This window comes from Lygodium microphyllum, chromosome 26, assembly GCF_053477565.2.
Source record: "Lygodium microphyllum isolate KBCC chromosome 26, Lygodium_microphyllum_v1.1.10, whole genome shotgun sequence".
Lineage (NCBI taxonomy): Eukaryota > Viridiplantae > Streptophyta > Polypodiopsida > Schizaeales > Lygodiaceae > Lygodium > Lygodium microphyllum.
In genome coordinates this window covers 37,245,353-37,250,907 of record NC_141160.1, presented here as the reverse complement: position 1 = coordinate 37,250,907, position 5,555 = coordinate 37,245,353, and positions in this window count along the sequence as shown.

Below are 5,555 nucleotides of genomic sequence, written 5' to 3'. Positions count from 1 at the left end.
TTGACAAGTTTCAACAATGTTTGTTTCATTGAGGGGTTTCTAACCATACAAGTTTCCAACATTAAGCACTTTTCCTGAGTTGGTACGTTGACAACTTTTCATCTTCATATGTTTTGCACTAACAACTCTCATCTTGTTGTTGACAAGTTTTGTGTCATCAACAAGTTTCTCACCATTGATGAGTTTCTCATCATCGATGAGTTTGTAACCATCAATGAGTGTTGAACATTAATGAATTTGTATCTATTGACAAGTTTGTCACACTATCAACAAATTTAATCTTGATAAGTTTTAGTTTCCCATTGATGTTGACATTGAAAAGTTCTTGTTGATAAACTTTACAATCTTTTACACTGATGAGATTCTTTCCACTTACAAGGTAGGGATTGACAAGTTTTCCCTTTGTTGACAAGTTCAATGCTGGTAAGTTATGGGTTGATAAGTTTCCTATTGATGTCGATACATTGGTGTTGAGCAGTTAAGTTTGACATTAATGGGTATGACATTGACATGTTTGGTTTAACATTGATGAGTCTAGTGTTGGCATGTTTGGTTTTTTTAGCATTGACAACTTGATGTTGACATTAGTGGTGAAACTATGTTGACATGTTCCTCCTTTGTTGATAAGTTTGACTTTTCAAGTTTTGCATTGATAAATTTTGTTTTGACATTAACGGTTTGATGTTGACATATTGACAAGTTTTTAAATGTCATTGAGTTTTCACCCATTGATAAGCTTGCATCCCAATGATAAGTTTTGCACATTGACAAGTTTGGATTGGTTTGACATTGATGAGTTGGGTATTGTCGTATTTGGTTTGTTTGGTGTTGACAACTTAATGTTGATGTTAGTGAGTGAGATTGTGTTGACATGTTCCCCCCTTTGCTAACAAGTTTGATATTGGTGAGTTTTGCATTGATACGATTTGTTTCAATGTTGATAGGCCCAGTGTTGACATATTGACAAGTTTCTAAAAGCAGTTGATGTGTTTCCATCCATTGATAAGATTACACCCCCTTGTTGACGAGTTTTCCATTGATAAATTTATTGGGGGTTAAAGGCCACATGTGCTGCCTAGCTACCTACATTTACTTGTATATATACAAATCTGCACACTTGTACACTACAAGTGGTCGGTACCCATCAATGCCACTTTATTATTTATTATTTTAGTGAAAATAGAATAAGGAAAGGATGATGACACATTGTGACTATTGGAGTTCCCACATACCGGTCTCTCTCTTCTTGCTTGAGCCTCCATAGCTCTTGCTCCCTTCTTGCTTTCATTCATGCTTCCACCTTTTGCTTCAACTTTCAATTGGTATCAAAATGGACATTTTAGGAGCTTATTTATCACTTGCTTTAGCCCAGAAAGAGGAGCTTCACTTCAAACTTTCATGGTTGCCCACCCTTCATCTTTCTAAGGTACACACTCAATGTCATCTTACTCTAAGGGTTTTAAGTCAATGAACTAAGAAGCATCAAGAAAGAAACCAAGAGCAGCTAGCATATTTTGTATTGATTGTTTAGCCCTTTCTCCCTCATCTACAGCTCATACTTTAGTCACTCTTGGATCCTAAGTGCTTCCCCTACCACTTAGCATTCATCCTAACATTATTTTGCTTGTTCTTGAGCACTCTTTGAAGAGTTTTGGATCAGCATTACTCTATTGTTTGGTACAAACCTACTACATACCATGTGGATAGAAAATATTGAGTTTTATAATGTATATTTGATACTTCGATGATGCTATCTTGGTTCTTGAATGCTATGATAATGCTTTGGGATGCTCTTTGTTTTGAATAGAGCTCAATTATTAAGGCTTTTTTTTGTAATAACAATTTTGATAGTAAGCATCAAACAATGAGCTTTATGTTTTGGATGTCTACAAGTGCTTTGAGTACTCTACATGCTTATATGGATGCTATGCATTAATACATGTGCCCAGGTATACTTATGAAGCATTTTGAGCTTTGTGTATGAGCTTCTTTGAAAGTATTTGGGCTTTGGACATTTGCTTTGGTGACTATTCACCTACAAATTGAAGTCATATTAGATGTATATACTCCTGAATGTATTTATGATGTACTTGGGATTGCCAAATGTTATGACACTTATGACTTGAAGTTTTCTTGCTCGCTTTACATTTTGGATTTTCTTCTAGTGGAGGAGACACTTGTATTTACTTAGCACAGCTTGGTCCCTTAGAGATAGTGGGAGTATCTTATTCATGTATGTGCTCAGTTGATATATGCATATAATATTCTTGCAAATGCTGATTCTTATGGCTTGATTTGCTTTTGAGCTTTTGGATACCCAGTAGCTATCATTGGCAAAGGTTTTCATTGGTGGATGATGACATACATTGGTTGTATGCATCTATCTACCTAACACTCTGTATGCTTTTGTACTTGGTTGATGCACTACTAGTGAGAGCTGAAAAGATGAATGGGTTGCCTCTTACCCACCCAGCCTCCAATCCTCATTAAGAGAGCTAAAGAGGGGCACCACCTAGCCAAAGGGAGGATGGAATGGGACATCCCTTTCCTCAAAGAGAATGGAAAGAACCAAAAACACAACTTCACGAGAGAGAGAATTTGTAGCCCATCTTAATGGAAATGAAGATGATGGAAGGTTAAGAGAGGTTATGGCTCCTAAATTTCCCATGAATATATATATAACATGAGAAAATAAAGATTCCCCACCAATAGAGCATATGGTAAGTCTTACTTAATAATTTTAAGTATGAATGTAGAGGGAGAATTAGAAGACAGTACATATAATTTAGACAACATATTAGAATATGAGAGAGAGAGAGAGAGAGAGAGAGAGAGAGAGAGAGGGAGACAAGAGGAGAAGAGGTAGAGGAAGCTTGCCATTATGCTATATAATAAAAGAGACTCACTCATAGCTTACCTCAAAGAGATGGACTAGCATGAGGGTATTCTAGAGTGCTCTCATGTACTTGTCATTGTCATTGTGTTTCTTTACATCTCCATGGGCTCCTTATATAGCCTCCATGAGGGATTAGATCAAGCTAATCTTCTTGATTAACATAATCTTAGATAATGTATGACATCTTTGAAAATATGAAGAATAGTGGATGGGACAAGTCCCCACATTGGTCATCATGCAAGAACCCAAGGGTGGTGGTAGAAAAGCTAGAGAAAGAGAGATAGATTACAAGAGGTTGGTGCCCAAAGCACATTATTATAATATATTTACAAGAAAGATAAAATGGGAAGTTGATGTGGTGAAAGAGAGAAGAAAATTGCATGTAGCCAGCAGTCTACGCCTTCGTAACTTCAAATCGATAAAGAATCTGAAAAAAGTTGATTCTGCAACTTTGTAGACCATGTTGAAACCAATCAGGTAACGCGTGAATTTTCTTAAAATTTACTTTTCTTTGGGATTTATTGAAATGATAAAAAATGGCTTCCAATATCTGCTTTGACTTTAGTTCCTCATATATATATATATAAATACATATAAGCATGTGATAGAGGGGGTCCATGCTTGTAAGCTTTTGTGTAAGATCCAAATGATACCATGATGTGGATATTGACTTGTGTAGAAGGGTGAGGTTTCCTCTAATGATGGTGATAGATTCCAAATCTTGGAGATGCAGGTGCAACCCACATGTAGTTGGAGGCTAGTCTTTTGAAAAAATCTATGCACTCACTCAACCCCTAGGTGTAATCCATTTCCATAACCCATCCCTTTTACCCTTTACATTGATATCCCTCCTAAGAACTTGTTCCCCCACTTTCTAAAGTTATCATAACCGATAAGCAATAATGTAGCATACCTAGTGCTTGAAGAGTAAACTCAAAGTGATATGGTAAGGCTCTTGATAGGGGTTTTGGCCAAATTTTGTGGTAGAAGTCCGGTTTGTAAAAAACCCGGATCACTAGTTATATTCTATATATCCTAGATTGCTATTCAAATATTCCTAGTAGCGGGAGCTTACTCCATTAGTCATTTGCCTATTGATATATGGTCATTTACTACTATAGCTTATGGATAGCAATGCTGAATATTATTTATGATCAGTTTCTTTGAGTACAAATGAATTGTTTGAGCACTCTACTGCATATTGTTTGTGGACAATCATATATTCTTTTATTCCCCACCTCTCTTGCCTCCCCTTTTTTCTCAAATTGGGGTCTATTCTGATGTAATTAGAGTAGCTCGTACTCTTGTCCTTTGTTATCATTTTTACTCATTATTGTCTCTACAACTAGTGGTGCATATGATTTATGGAAGACGATATGTGATCTTTATGATAAGAAGAGCCCTACATCTCCACGTAGTGATTAAAGAAGCTTGTGGGCCTTTACATGTAGGAAGGCTCCCCTATATTTACTCATTTGAATGAGTTTCACTCTAGTTTCAGCTACCTTATCTCACATGGCATCAAGTTTGAGGATAATATAAAGTCTTTGTTCTTGCTTGTCACACTACTAGAGTCATGGGATAATTTAATATTGCTATCAGTGCTAATCCTTGTGAGGAGGGTGGTTTTAAATGAAATAATGTGAAGAGTGCTTCACTTATAAGAGAAGTAAATAGGAGGAACATTGATGCTACTCGTACCCAGCTATGTGAGAGATAGCCATTAGTGCTCGCTTGAAATGCTTGAATAATAAGCGGTCCGTGGGTCTTGGCAATTGAGCTTGTGCCTGACTCTACATTTTGATTCCATTATTATTGAGACCAACGGATTCAAGCTTGAGCGTTTGCATGCTTCAAATTGAGCATCGAAGTGAGGTTTTGACCCCCCAACCGGAGCTTGAGATAGATAGAAGGTTTTGGGTTTTAATCCGTGCTACAAGTAAGTATTTCTAGTTTTTTATGATTGGTTGAGTAGGAGAAATCCATTCAATACCCTGCTTTTTATTTTTGTCTCATTTAGAGTAGGATAGGTAGGAGAAATCAGAGAGGGAAGCTTGAAGTTCACTACTGTAAAATAGTCCTAAACAGGGCAATAACAGGGAAAAATGAAAACAAAAGAGTGCTTAGATGTCTCAGAGTCGAACGTCGAGTGATTAGGAAGGCTAAGGTGCAGGCCAGTGAGGGCTTAAGGTCCTGGGGGACCAAGGAAAACCTCATTCATACTTTTGGCTGTGTGTGAGAGAGAAAGGGCTTGCAGGTCCAAGTCTACATCAGATCAATCGAAACATATCGGGACTTCCAGTGAGATTCAAGTATGGAATGGCTTGTCCTACACACCCCCTTGATTCGTGGAAGTTCTAGTAGCCACTAGCAACATCTATCTTTATATTTTTGGGCAAATAAGTGATCGACATGCGTTTCGGTCAGCGGAATTGAATGCCTCCCACAGTGTCCGATTCCCAAAGTCAGAGAAGGCCCAAAGACATAGAAGGGATATCGAATCCCCAAAGGTAGGACCAAGCGGAGAACATGGCCAAGAATATCTAAATGCCGCAGAGGTGGATCTGTCCGGCTTTATCAACTTGATCGATAGCTTGGTAGAACAGAAAGTCCTAGACATGGAAGAAGGCAGCTCAAGCCATAGAAGCGATGAGGAGCT